This window comes from Mustela putorius, unplaced genomic scaffold, assembly GCF_011764305.1.
Source record: "Mustela putorius furo isolate JIRA1106 unplaced genomic scaffold, ASM1176430v1.1 tig00003983_pilon_pilon_pilon, whole genome shotgun sequence".
Classification (NCBI taxonomy): domain Eukaryota; kingdom Metazoa; phylum Chordata; class Mammalia; order Carnivora; family Mustelidae; genus Mustela; species Mustela putorius.
The window spans coordinates 13320145-13335262 of NW_025422123.1; the positions used below are offsets into that span (position 1 = coordinate 13320145).

Here is a 15118-nt window from a genome sequence, read left to right on the forward strand (position 1 = left end):
CTGCCTCTCTGCCTACTTGTGATCTCTGTCTGTCAAATAAGTAAATTAAAAAAATTTTTTGAAAAAAAAGTTATCATCAGTTATATAAAAAGGGAAATCTCTCCCATCCTATCCTGTCTTCCCTGGATGAACCACTTAATCTCAGTCGCTCCTAGTTAGCTACCTAGCTATCCGTTCATCCATCTACCTAACTCACTTTCCTCTCCTTTTCTTTCCTCTCCTCTCTTCCCCTCCCTTTCCCTTCCTTTCCTTTCTTTTTCATCTTTCATTTCCAAAACAAGGCTGCCTTTGATGGCCTTCAAGAGAGGACCAAACCTCCAGTTGGAAAATCTAGAGTTTAATCCATGGGGAACTATTATTAATATTACTTGATGAGGCCAAAATCAACACAAAAGTAATAATGATAAAAATGAGTACAACTCTTTCAGACTCGTCTAAGTGCTGAAAGTGCTGTTTGCACCCTCCCTTTGTCATTTGATCTTTGAGTGAGAGACGGTGCTGTTAAAGAGAGGTAAATGAATCTGACAGTGGGAATTTATTGTACTCTGTGCCCTGGCTTGTCCTGAGAGCTGAGAAGACAGAAATAACTGGGAAGATGCACGACACACTATTGATGGGGTATTTGTGGGGAGAAGAAGCGTAAAGCCGAAGGCAGAGGCTTTAATCCACTGAGCCACCCAGGAGCACCAAGAGTGGGTACTAGAGAGCATGAGACATTGTTACAGCAGGAATATATTCATGTGCTACTGGTACCATCCGAACATGAAAGACCAAAAACCCGAGCCCTTCATGAAAGGAAAAACTGAGTGCCAGTAAAGTGGCATGGGCTGGCTTTCTACAAAGCATAAGAAAACATGGTTTAAGCAAGCCACACTTCAGAGAGACTCTCCTCCTTCTAGAACGCTCAAGACAAGTCTGCCCATCTCCCAAAGCCAGCACTTTTCTTATCTTCCTTCCTAGCACTGACCGTAAACTCTTCCCCTCCGTCATGGGTGAGAAGGGACTGCTGAACACTTCGGAGATCACCCCTTGTCCCGGTGAATGCCTGGGAGCTGACAGAGTTCACGGTGTAGCCTCTTGCTTTGTCAGCACACAACCACAACATGGCTGCCTGGCCATGGACACACTCAGGGCAGCGTTCATGAATGCTCTTGTCTTTATGGTATTTTCTGGCTCGGGGATGGGAAAATTCATTGAACAAAAAAATAAAAACAAAAAAAGGAAAGAAAGAGGAAAAGAAAAGAAAAGAAAAGAAGGAAAGAAAGTAAGAAAGAAAAGGGAAGACAAAGAAAGCTCTTTATTATAGCGGAAACCCTTAAAAGATGCCAGTTGGTTACATGATACCTAGTCTTCCTAAACACAGTCTCATCAACTTGGCCAACAGCCTGCAAACACTCTTGACCAAATATGCTTTATATGCTTTACGCAGGCAACATCCATGTCACAGCCACACAGAAGGAAATCAGGCAAAGAGGATCAGAACTGGGCGACGTCTTAAAAGAAGTGTGGAAGTGACTGAGGTGCCCCTGAGGTCTTGCTACAGAGGGAGGTGAACCACAGCAGAAGACATGTTACCTGTCCGCCACCGCAGTCCCCAGGCTGTCTTCTGCTCTGATCAGACGCCTAAAACCATCCAGATTTCCCCTATGAGGCCATCTGCCCCACGGTCTCCAAGAAAACCTATACCCGTTGAAGGCAAAGCCGAGCAGGATTCATTGTGAGGGCTCAGGCAGGACTGGCAGCTCCGTGCCGAGCTCAGCCTCACCGCTGTCCCACGCCTCCCCTGCTGTGGTCCTCCGAGCCTCACAGCGCCATCCGTGAGAGGCTCGCTGCTGTTTGAAAAACAAGAAGTGATTTCCTGGTCCTCTTCCCCGGATGGCGTGTGCGATTTCCCTTACGCCCATGGGAAGTCCTTCAGATCCTTCTTATCTGGAAACCTCTCCACTGAGTGGCCAGACTTGTTTGGCCAATGCCCCTGGTCCTTGCTTTCCTTTTACCAAAGAAAAAAATGAGGAAAATGAAACCAAAGTAAACCCCAAATGGGTTAGGGCTAAGGGGGTGGTATAGGATGCCTTGTTTAGACCTTCTGAGATGTTCACTAAATTGGATTATGTTTTCAGAGTGGGAGGAAAACAGTGATGAGTCCTTGTCTCTGGCAGTGTCAAGAAGTCAGAAAATTAAAAAAAAAAAAAAAAATACGCAGCAGAGTATGAGAAGACCTAGAACTGTCATTAGTCCTAGCCCTGGGCTTTAGAGAGAGCTGCCCTTCAAATCTGCCACATGAAGGGGATGGCTGGTTCTCTCAGATTTCTGGGAAAACTCTATGGATATTTATGCTTCAAATACTGTGATGCTTAAAACATCATCTTAATAACAACACTAATATTTCAAGGTAAGAAGAAACATGGAAAAGGGCCAGTTGGCAGACTGCAATCAGATTGATGGGTTTAAAGATGAATTGTAATCAGAGATTTTTAGCTGGAGGCGACCTACCCATCCTCATTTTGCATGTCAGGAAACTTGGATACAAGGAAAAACGGTGATTGCCCCAGGTCAGAACACAGATGAGAAGGAACAGAGTATCGTTCACTCATTCTTACATGTTAGTGTGGGCAACGGTCAGTTTCCTACTCCGGACCCTGGCCCCACGGGGAAGTTGACGAATCTGCCTTGCAAGTAAGGGGTTCAGGTGGGTCTGATGCAGGCAGTCCCCAGACTGTGTTTAGAGAAACCCCTGAAACGTCAGAGCAAGGACTCCAGGGTCAGACTACGGGGATTCAAACTGTAGCCCCACAGGTTTCTATTTATGAGGCCTTTTACACATTACAACGCTTCCCTGAGACTTGGTTTATTTTGTGTGAGAGTGGAGAGTGGATACCCGTCCTGCTGAGTTTACAGGTTCCAGTGGTTATCCTGGCAGAGAGGAGGAGCTCAAGAACTCTTTGGGACTCTCTGGGGACCTGGGCTCTAATCCTACAAGCTCATACTCTTGTCCTGCTTCATACCACCTCTCTCTCCTTTTAGCCCACCTTTCCATTCGGTCAAAGCTCTCACCCTTAGGCATGTTGACAACTGCCAGTGGTACTCAGGCTTGAGAGAGAGAAAAAAGAGGATGACCCTTCACAATGTCATTCGAACTTCTGGGGCTGATTCTCAACTACACTCTCTAGTTCATTCCATGTCCTGGTTAGGACGTGGTTGGACGGTTAGGCAGTCAGGGCCAGGGTCCCCAGCAAGAAAATACAGAGCCAGGACAGCTAAGATCAAACAGCACTGACAACCCGTTTGCCGCTCAGACAGGAGCGCACTAGCATTTTGCTTTGCAGCCTTTGCAGAAATGACTTCTGCAAAATGGCCTAAAATAAGACAGTTAACCACAAGGCATTGGTCAATATCACGGGCCTGGGGCAGTGAAGACCTAAGCCACCAGCTGTCAGCAAAAAAGACCATCAGCATGTAGACAGGAACCTAACAGTTAAACAGATACGTGGCCAAAGCCCTGACTGGCACGACTCAGCACACTCTGATTGCTTAAGACAGTTCTGCAAAAGAGCTCATAAAAACCTGTAAACTTAGAAACTCCAGGGGCAGCCCTCTGGGGCCCCCCTTCCTCTCCAGGAGCTTGTGCTCTTACTCAATGAACTCTGCTTTGCTGCCCACCACTCTTCGTCTGGTCTGCCTCTTCTTTCTTCACAGCGGTGTGACCAAGACCCATGGGCACTGAAGGCAGAGAAATCCCACCATATTGTCACCGGGAGATGTGGTATTTGCCCACCCCGCTGACTCCCCACTTCCTCCTTGCTGCCCGCCCAAAGTCTGGCTGGGGAACCCACGGAAGGCAGCCTGCTCCCTAGGGTCTGGGGGCATCATGATTGGTCTAAAACACGCTCATCTCCTTCTCCTTGCCGGGCAGCGGCCTGTGCTTGGACGTGAGGCCGACTGTGGTAGCTCACTACCTCCGGATTTACCTTTCAGGGCACAGTAAAAGTCCTTATTATGTAATCCAGTTCCAGTGGGGGTTTCTGTTGTCTGTAGCTAAAAGCTAAAAATAGTAACGTGGTGAAGCACAATGAAGAATAAATCTTTTGAGTCTATATAAAATACTACTCTTGCCCCCCCCCCCGCCAAAAATACGAGGAAGAGCATTAAAACACATACACACAGAGCCAGATGGCTTAAATCGCATTCTGAAATACTCCAAAATAATTTCCCATGCTAGATATTGGAGATATTAACTTATTTTTCTATAGGAAATGGACAAAGATACCCCAGATTCTTTTTTACATTAAAAATATACAATATTGGGGCATCTGGGTGGCTCAGTTGGTTAAGCGACTGCCTTCAGCTCAGGTTATGATCCTGGAGTCCTGGGACTGAGTACTACAACGGGCTCCTTGCTCGGCAGGGAGTCTGCTTCTGACCTCTCCCTTCTCATGCTCTCTCTCTCATTCTCTTTCTCAAAAAAATAAGTAAAATCTTAAAAAAAAAAAAATCTACAATATTAGGGGCTCCTGGGTGGCTCAGTGGGTAAGCCTCTGCCTTAGGCTCAGGTCATGATCTCAGGGTCCTGGGATCAAGCCCTGCATCGGGCTGTCTGCTCATCGGGGAGCCTGCTTCCTCCTCTCTCTCTGCCTGCCTCTCTGCCTACTTGTGATCTCTTTCTTTCTCTCTGTCAAATAAATAAATAAAATCCTTTTTAAAAATCTACAATATTAAATATAAATAGTGGAAAATCCCCCAAGTCTTGAAAACCTTAAGGAGCCGGGGGTTGAGAGTATGGACCCTGGATCTGCCCACCAGTAGCTCCGGGGAACTTCAACATGTTACTTAATCTTTCTATGCCTCAGTTTCCTCATTGGTAAAATTAGAGTAAGAATAGTACTTACCTCAGGGTCCCTGTGAAGATTAAAATGCTTGTAACAGTGCCTGGCACACAGGGAGCGTGTGTAGGTGTTGGTTATTTTTACCTCCATGGAAAGGAAATTTTTGCGGTTATAATACGGCTGCCTGTATGGATTTGCTTTCTGCCAGGTTTGCCTCTACTTCAGCAGAGATTGGCCCTTTGAAGATGCCTGTGAAATATGTCTTATCTTTGGCATGAGATTGGTTCCTTTGGGGATAACTTGCGTGGATTAGGATAAATGTAGATAAATCACACCGGCTGTGTGGGGGAGGAATGAAGAAAAACCAGGAGGTCACTGGACATTAATGTGGTAGTAAAGAACACTAAAAGAATTTTGGGGGAAGATCTCTTTGGAAAAGAAATTGTAGGATAGAACTAAATGCCCCATAGCCAGTTAGAAGGCACTGGAGGAGAAAGAGAAGTTCTCAGACCTTGGTACTTAAAAAAAGAGTAACAATGTCAGGGAGCTTGATATCCAGGTCTTTTTGTTCTTCTTTTTGTAAATACCAAGGTCTTGCCTGAAGAAATACCCCCGGTCAGAGTGAGCTCCAGGACTCACTGCTCTGAGATTTCCTGCTTGGGTTGAGTTGTGGGTGGGCTGTGGGCACAGCTGGCTCTCGGACATGGAACCGGGCGTTGTCAAGGTGGCTGTCCCTTCGCTTCCCTGAAGAGCAATTCCTCTCTCACCCACAGTCCCGCTTGTTGCTAGGAACACTCTGTGCTGGTCCCACTCACTTTACAATGAAAACAAAGACAAATAAAAAATGGAACCACCATATGGTCTCGGCTGCAACCCAGAATTAGCTGCTGATGGGGAGACTTTGCCCTGTCATGGCTGAGGCTTCCAATGGCTGTGTCAGAGGCCCTTCTCCTGAATTCTAAGATGTTGGAGTCAGTGGCACGTCAAACCCAAGCTTCTTCGACCAGACTGTGGTGATGCCTTCAGACGAACTAATGCACCAGTCATGTTATATGTGTTTGTAGGCACGACCTGTCTCTTAGGACTTGAGCATATCCCCTCATTCCACACAGAGCTGTTTTCTCAGGCAGAAATGTTGGCACCAAATTAACATGTATTTCCAGCATGTTCCAGACTGCTTCACTACCCAGCCCTTCCCTCTTGCTCACCTTGGTAACTTGTAGTCTCCTTTTAAGCTATAGGTGTTATTTCTTCCAAGGACCCTCCTATCCCTCCCAGTCTGGGACAAGCGTTCCTTCTCCCTGGACCCATAATTCCAGGTCCATGTCTTTTTTTTTTGCAGTTACCACACGCATCCAAATGATTATTTTAATGCATTGACTGTAAGCACCTTGAGGGCAGGAACTAGTCTTATTTATTGTATGCTTAGCAACTAGTATCTTGCTGACATATAGTAGGTGATCAATAAAAGCAAAAAGAAAATGAAAGTGCTCCATCTCATCCATTGCTGGTTCCCTCTCTTAACATTGGTGTGTCCCAATATCCCAGTGTCCTAATTGGCTCAGTCTTTGCAACTCTACTTTGTTGATACTAATTTACCAGGTGAGTTCCAACATGGTTTCAAACTTTGTGTTGGTAACTTCCAAATGTATGTCTCTATCATGGACCTCTCTCCTGAATTTCTGACCCATATCCAACTGCCTACTTGGTATCTGCCTGCTTGGATATTCAGTAAGATCTCAAATTGAATGTGACCAAAACTAAGGTCCTGATCTGCCCTCCCAAACTAGCTCTTCTAACCATCTCTCCCATCTTAGTAAAGGGCATGGCCATCCTTCCAGGTTGCCCAGACCACAGCTCTGAGGGTCATCCTTGAGCTCTCCCTGTCATCAAATCCCATCATCTCTACCTTCCAAATATGTGCATGACTGGGCATTTCTTACCCCTTCCATTAACATCATTCTCATCAAGCCATCATTATCCCTTGGCTGCATTATTATTATGGCTTCTAATTGGTCTCTGTGCAAGACCAGAGTTAGAATGGTCTTCATAAAAGGTACACTGTGTGAGGTTAACCTATACTCACCTCACACAGTCCAAGTCCAAGGCCCTTCAGTGGCCTGTAACATCTGCCTCCAACCCCGTGCCTCTGCTCCTCCCACCGTTTCTTCCCTTGATTCCTCCCCTAGTTCTGTCCCCTCACTCACAACCCTCCAGCCATGCTGGCCTCCTTGCGAGCACAGTTCCAGCTCAGAGTCTTTGCACTTGCTGTGCTCTCTACTTGGAATGTTCTTTGCCCAGATATCCTTGCGCCTTCCTCCTTCACCTCATTCTCACCGTTGTCCAAACAATGCTTTCTTACTGAGGGCTTTGTTAAATGCCCTATTTCATATTTCCCAATCCTCCTTCCCTATTTTTTTCCCATATTGCATATGACCTCACATATCCTATAATGTACTTATTTGTTTTGTTTATTGTCTGTTTCCACCTTCCATCTACTTCACTAGCATGAAAGCTCCTGGAGGGCAGAGACGCCTAGTTTGTTCACTAAACAACAGTATTTGAAAGTGTAACATACAAAGTCGTGTATGTTACAGCGTTAGCACATACACAGCAGAATTATATACAAAAGTGCGCAACGGTTCAATTTACAAAACCCTCCCACCTCCACCTCTTGGCAGGATAAGCCCTATTTTTTTTTTTTAATCTACAACCAGATGTGGGTAACCCTTTTGACCCCCTGCAGCCCAGGGTCAGCTCTCTTTTGGTGTTTCTATATCAAGGCCAGGAAAATTCCCCTCCGGCACTGACCTGTCCTTATGCAAGGAAGGAACCAACAAATAATTGGGCAGTTTTATAGTATACAAATGGTCTTATTCTTATCTTTTGTGTGTATATCTTGGCAGAGTCTCTGATAATTGGAGTTGGTCATATTTGCACTCAGCTAGAGCCTCTCAGGTTTAATTTGCACTTTACTGTTCCTGAGCCCATTCCACCAACAGACAGATAAACAGAGTTATTACACCTTCTCTGTGCACATAATTTCCAGAGAGTGCTATTACATTGCTATGGAAGATTCCAAACTTCCATCTTTTGAACCAATTAGATACAGTTGACAGCCTCATTGTACCTTCCTTTTTAGGCTCCCAGAGATGGCTCTGGCTTCTCTCAGAAATCCAAAGCACACCCCATATGGAACCCTGTTTTGGACTCCACATCCAGCATTACCTCTCCTACATTTTCCCAGAAGGAAGGACAGCACATGGGGAAATGGAGGCAGATTCAGGACCAGGCTCCATAGAGGTGTCATCAACAGCTCTCTTTTGACCTTTATTGACTTTTCCTTGGGGAGGGTTGACATCAATGGCCTGGGAGTCATCCCCAGCCTTCAGGTTCGCCCTCAGTTCACACAGGTGACATGCTATTCATATAACAGGAAGTGCTTGCTGATGCCCCCACTATGACATACGTCACCCACACATCCAGCTGTGATGGACAGGAGGTCAGTCATCGATTGACTAAATTCATCATGGATTCCTCCTCCTTCAGCCCTCCTTGCTCTGCCCACCACTTCTGTAGGCATCATGGTGAAGAGCAGGCTATTTGAGGACATGTGTATCCCTTCCTATCTTGGTCTTGGCAGAAATCTATGTAGAAGGAAGCTGCATTTCTTCTACAGTGCACATCTTCTTCTGTCTATGCACACTGGGCAGTCACTCCTGTTCTAACCTCTGCTCCTTTCTTGTGTCTCTGATCTGCATCAGCAGATATCAGGTACCTCAGGTAGCAGAGAGTGTCCTCTGCAAATATGTGACAGCCCCGAGTTTGGATTTGCAAAACCCTGTCCCTGTAAGGGCAACTCCCATCCAGTTGCCATCGCTCTCTACTGTTTTCAGGGCCACACTTCTTCTGAAGTTGACTGGTGAACAGCCATGGTGCCAAAACCACTAGAGAAATATGAGTGAAGGAGTCACACGTGCTAGGAGAAAAGTAAGAATCAAAGAATGTTATACTGCGGGGGCCCACTGATCATTCATCCCAACTATCTAGTGGCAGAGGAACACTGGGAGGTGACCAAGGTCACAACACCCATCAGTGTCAGAGCCAGAACTGGAATTTAGACCTTCTATCTTCCCAGGCAGAATTTTCACCAACTTGTCCTGGGGCGTGTCCTCACCTCACCCCCACTGGATACTGTGCAGATCCTTCTCCTCCTACTTCTAAATTGGAACAAGTGCATCGTATATGTAGGGCATTAGTGGTGATTTCTGAGTAGAGAAAGAGACGATATTATACTTGAGTTAAATTTGTAGACTTTTCTTTATCATGCTCGGTTCACAACTTAATTAGTGCTTGAAATGATGCCCTAAATCATAAAGTAGACCAATTTTTCCAATACCTATGCTCTTTCATGGGAGAAAGTTAAGCAATTCTTTCTAACATGTTGGAATGTAGATGAACCAAAAGTACTGTCAATGGCAACATGATGGTCTAGATACACACCGTCAGGGGAATCTAGTACTTCCAAAAGCAAAGTCCCAGCATGGTTTTGCTAATACTGTGCACAATAATGCCCTCCCTGCATGATGTCCTGCTTGTTAATAGGGTTACAGAAGTCCCCCTACATGGACGGGAAGGAACTCTACCATCTTGGCCTAAGAGTGGAAGTAATTTCTGAAGTAGAGCTGGAAATCCCTGGCACATAACTGGTGCTCAGTAAAATTGCCAAGACCTGCAATATGGAGGTAGCACTAATAGGACAATACCAGCTCTGGTCAGCCACAGAAGGCCACTTTGTGGTACCACTCACCCCCCACACAAGTGTACATCTCACCTCTCACCCAGAGTCACCACTCCTGGCTCTACATCACACCCAACAGTTATGTCCCTGGACTAACACTTCTCCCAAATCTACAAAAGAATAATGCATTCTTTTTAAATGTCCTTTCAAGAATACATAATATGCTAGGCACAATGACAGTGTTTGCTTGAGAAAGAAATCAGAAAGACTGGCTGACGCCTATGTCTATGAAGAACAACAAAGCCTCTGAAATTCAGCCCCGCTGAGGAGAAGCATAAAATTGGGGGTAGCAGTGGTGAGAATGGAAAATGAAGCACAAACGAAAATTAATCAAAACTTCTTAAGTTCAACTCCCTGGGGAAAGGAAGAATGTGCCTTTGAAAAGCACAGAGATGTGGAATGCTGAGAAAACAACAGAACTCATGACTGAGCTTTGGGGAACCCAAATACTCCACGCTTAGCAATGTCTGGTTAGACCGAGGACACCACATTTTAAATGACCTGTAGTGAATTACTTTTTTTTTTTTTTTTTTTTAGATTTTCTTTATTTATTTGAAAGAGAGAGAGCCTAACCGAGGGGAGGAGCTGAGGGGGAGGGAGACAAATAGACGCAGTGCTGAGCAGAGAGCCCGACGTGGGGCTCGATCCCAGGACCCTGAGCTCATGATCTGAGCTGAAATCAAGAGTCAGATGCCTAACCAACTAAGCCACCCACACGCCCCTGTAGTAAATTACTTTTAAAGAAAATGTTAAGGGCTCATAATTCCCAGATAGTGCGTATTACTCAGGAAAATGGCTCATGTTCAAAAAACTTGTTTGTTTTAGTGTTGGGGAAAAGCCTTAGTTGTTTACTTTGAGTGGCTTATGCATAGATTTATCAACTTCCTGTCTCCTCAAATCTAAGCTGTGGATACGGCACCACTTTGGCACCCTGTTTACTCACCAATCTGTTCCCATTTCCCACACCACTATGGCAAACTCAGAGTCTGTCCAAGCTTCTAGTAGGCCTGGTAGTTGAGTTGGGTGAACCCAAAGGCAGGGTGCCCTGGGGTCTAGCCTGTACTTTTTGAGTTTTTCAGGAAGAGATGGGTAAGAGATTAGGGGAAAGGTGCTCATGGTGGTTGCTACTGCTTTTTGAAATGGACTACTGTCGGGCACACAGTCACCCTGTGTGGTGGAAGTTGCCCATCCCCCCACAACTCCAATGGCCCATTCCAGACAACGAGGGGTCCAAGTTTCCAAGTTCAAAACCTCTCCTAACTACATTGCCTTCTACAAATTAAAGTCTGCCTCTAGGGACCACTAAATTATTTTTAGTCCTGATACATAGCACACAGAACACAGCTACATATCAACAATTACATGATTATTCCAGGCCCACACCCCTTAAATTTGCCTCATTTGACCTGGAACATTAACAGAGGGAAAAACCACGTATTATTTTTAGTCTTTTCCTGAATTCCTCTAACGCTATTCAACTTTCCATTTTCATCCGGGCCATCAAGATCTGGCTTTGTGCTTTACGGGACAATACGTGTACACACTTCAGGTGCTCTTCTGTCTGGGGCTGTTTATTTGAACCTGCTGAGCTCCTGCTAAATATGGGCACTCTTATGAATGACCTCTGGCCCACGGATCACTTGCTAGTCAGTTAGAAGTGCTCCTATATTGTCCCTTCACAAGTTCTAGAGTCACCTTCTACATCAGGTACCTGCCCAGGATACCAGGGATTATTTATGTGCACTAACAGGAACAATATTTGAGCAGAGACCTATGTTTAAAATGAAAATTTCCAGGAACCAAGAAAAGAGAGAAGTGGATTCCTATCTCTCTCTCCCCCACCTCCATCCCGCCACTTCTCTGCTTTGCTAAAGCAGAATGAAGAAAGTGGCAGTCAGTGCTGGGAATTCTGGACCATGGAGGTATCTAGCATAGTTGACATCTCTACCAGATCTCTTACTAACTCCTCCCTCTTGTACATGAGAACATTATTTTCAGTAATAATCCTTATTTTCTTGATGAAATTATTCAGATTTAGAATGGCTAAAAAAGAAAACATTTCACTCTAAAACATTAAAATTCAATAAAACATGTAAGGGGGAGGTAAGTTTTGTACCTGCCAAATGAAAAAGAGTGTAATTTGTGGGTTGTATTCTACTTCATGGTTTTAATCTTTTTTTTTATTTATTTTTAAAAAATTTTAAAGATATTATTACGAGAGAGAGAGAGAGAGAGAGAGAGAGTGAGCACGCACACCTAAGTAGGGAAAGGGAGCTAATCCCAAGTAGACTGCTCACTGAGCTCAGAGCCCAACGTGGGACTCAGTCCCAGGACCCTGAGATCATGCCCTGAGCTGAAGAGTTGGATGCTTAACTGACTGAGCCACCCAGGCAAGCCCTTCACTGTTTAAAATTTTAAATGCAAATAAAAACTTCAGGTGGTTCCAAAAAATAACAGAGTTGAATCAGCTTCTGTTCCGCTTCTTGGTCTATACAACCACCATGCTAACCTTGTTTATTTATTTTTTATTTTTTAAAAAAGCTTATTCTAACTTATCTTTCTTTAAGGATTTTATTTATTTGACAGAGAGGAAAATAGAGATCACAAGCAGGCAGGGGGGTGGGGAAGCAGGCTCCCCGCTGAGCAGAGCGCCCTGTGCAGGGCTCGATCCCAGGACTCTGGGATCATGACCCAAGCTAAAGGCAGAGGCTTTAATCCAAGTGATTGGATTAAATCCACTGAGCCACCCAAGTGCCCTTAGCAGGTTCACTTCTGTGTAGGATACAATCTTTATTTAAAAATAAGGAATAGAAGTCTGATTATCAGGAGTTTATATTGCTGAAATTCACCAGTGATGGCAGCCCTTGTCTAGAAGTTAGACCAACAAAAGATTTTCTAGGAAGAGTATTTTGTCACTGACAGCGTTTGGAATTGCTACCATGCAGTGATAATATTTTAAAAGTCTTTTAGTTGGTTTTATTATCGATTTTAAATTATTTACAGATTTCACACCACCTTATTGCCAGCAACTAGGGGATCCTCTCCCCACATGCCACCCTCGGGGGCCCCCAATTTCAGGGGGTCTCTTGCAAGGTCCTCACAGAACCCTGGGAGAACTTGGGAGTCTGAGGGTCGCTCCTTCTCTCTTTATTCACAAGCCTCATCTCTTTAACCTGGAGCAGTGCTTTTAGGGGTACAGACCCCAAAGGAGGTGGAGGAAGCCACTGGCTAAGAAAAGTGGGGGAGAGCCGGAGAAGGAAGCCCATATGAATTCCAAGACTCACTAAGGCATTTCCCATCTCCTCCAGGGGAAGCTGACCTCGCCTTTCCCCTTCCCCGAGGTCCTCACCTGCTTCTCACTTCAGCTCCATTTGGAGGCTGCTCTCCGGCCAGAGGAAGGAAGAGCCACACACTCCTCTTTCTCAGCACAGTTCTGAGCATCCCCCCTCCCCAGACCACCTGAAAATAAAGGGCGGTGTGCTACTCTGACCAGGGGTCAGAAGGGAAACCAGCTTCAACTTCACTTGACTTGAAGGAAGGAAGCAGGAAGTCCTGCTAGGGGCCAGGGGTGAAGCCATCCTCTAGGGCCAGCCGTCCTCTTACCTCCTGACCCCCTCTCTAATCAAGAACATGCAGGAATGGCTCCAGCACAGAAAGCCGAGCCTCTGCACTGCCTTCCAGTTTCCACTTCTGAGATTAAAGACTGCATCTTGCACAAGAAATGATCCTTCTGGTTACTACTGTTTATACCCTGTCAGGCAGTGAGGGTCAAGCCCTGAGCAAGTCTCAAAACTCTGTGAGGGAGGAGCAATTGTTGTCCCATGTTACAGACTAGAAACTCCATCTCATGTGGTTCATATACACAATGGAATATTACTCAGCCATTTACATTGACATGGATGGAACTGGAAGCTATTATGCTGAGCCAAATAAGCCAAGCAGAAAAAGACAATTAGCACATGCTTTCACTCATACGTGGGATATTAAGGAACAGCGCAGAGGATCATAGGGGAAGGGAGGAAAAACTGAATGGGAAGAAATCAGAGAGAGAGAGAAACCATAAGAGATTCTTAACCATAGGAATCAAATAAAGGGGGGTTGGAGGGATGGTGTAACTGAGTGATGGTATTTAGTGACGTAATAAGCACTGGATATTTACACAACTGGTAAATTATTGAACACTACATCTGAAACTAATGATGTACTGTAAGTTGGCTAATTGAATTTATATTTTAAAAAAGAGGGGGGAGAACAAAACTCTGTCTTAGAGTTGATTTGGAGAGGATGGAACACAGAACTGCCCCATGTCTGAGGCCCCGTGTCCTGCCTAGGGTGGGGTTGGCCGGGGCTGAACCCCATTCAGGACAGCAGCGTCTGTGGATCCCAGAGCATCACCTTCAGATCATGGTTGTTGTGCTGCTGGATGGACAGCACAGGGGACCATCCCTCGTTTGTCAAACCTAGCTGCGCGACGAACAAGATTTTAGAAATGTATAAAGTGAACTTTTGAATAACTTCTTAGTATAATATGCGTACAATCAGATGCCAGGTATCCTCTCGTTCTTTTCTTCCAGGTTTGCCTGCCCTTCAAAATATCCCTTCCCATGAAAGCACTATGAGCAAGGATGGATTTAAATATGGTAATAGCGATGGTGTGTGGATTTGCCTCACACACTCCGTGTTACTCAGATCCTCCTTGCGCATGCTGCTTCTTCTAAACCCATGCATCATTCATTCATTCATTCATTCATTCAGCAAATACTGATGAAAACCAATGTTCCAGACTCACCCGCTGGAGATAAGCCATAAATAAAACAGGCGTCCTATAGGAGCTTATGATCTTGTTGGCCAAGAGTGCTGACAAACTTCCAGGTTTCCCCCTCTATCTTTCTCTCCCCTGCTCTTGTGCCCAGGAGGCCAACCCTACATCCTGCAGTGCCTTGTCATCTTGGAGGGCAATGAGAAGAACAGGAAGGGGAGAGATCCCAGCAGGAGACGCAGGATGGAAAGAAAGGGGAGCCGGGTATTTGTTCCCTACTTTTCTTGCCAGGCTACGGTCCTCCACCCTCTGCTTAATTCTGGGGAACTCCTTCTACCTCAGCCACAGGGTTTGCCGGGCTTCTCTGACACCCCAGCATCAACCTCCTTGTCTCTCTGTGCCCTGTGGGGGGCAACCGAGGGCTTCATGATACCCGCTCGTGCTCTGTTGACTTAACGGACTATGGTTTTCCAGTTAGCCTTTGACACCGCCATTTCTTTTCTGCCAGTAATATAGACAGTAAACATAAGTTATATATCAGATGTGCAAAAATGCTGTGGAGCAACATAAAGCAGAGTAAGGGCAATAAGGTATGCATGTATGTGTATGTGTGTGAGCTTTTCTACCTGTAAGGGTGGAAGTCTTGCTTTCATGCATGTTGACTGGCCAAGGTCCACCTGTCTGGGTTGAGTGCAGGCGGGGGTTGGGACCGAGGTAGCACAAAGGTATGGTGGG

At 45.5% G+C, this 15118-nt stretch overlaps 1 protein-coding gene across 7 annotated transcripts in view; it reads right to left on the reverse strand.

Annotated features, from left to right (window-relative positions):
* ADGRF5 (adhesion G protein-coupled receptor F5) overlaps positions 1 to 15118 on the reverse strand; it is a 94316-nt gene that overhangs the window by 64489 nt on the left and 14709 nt on the right. For 3 of the 7 annotated variants that reach the window (XM_004739744.3, XM_013061609.2, XM_013061594.2), the window contains exon 1: positions 1576 to 1958. The exons of 1 other annotated variant lie outside the window; for it this stretch is intronic. The gene's annotated coding sequence lies outside the window, so the exon portion shown is untranslated. Of the gene's footprint in view, positions 1 to 1575; positions 1959 to 15118 lie in introns of those variants that run through there. 3 more of the 7 variants (XM_004739746.3, XM_004739745.3, XM_013061605.2) reach the window with 2 other exon arrangements.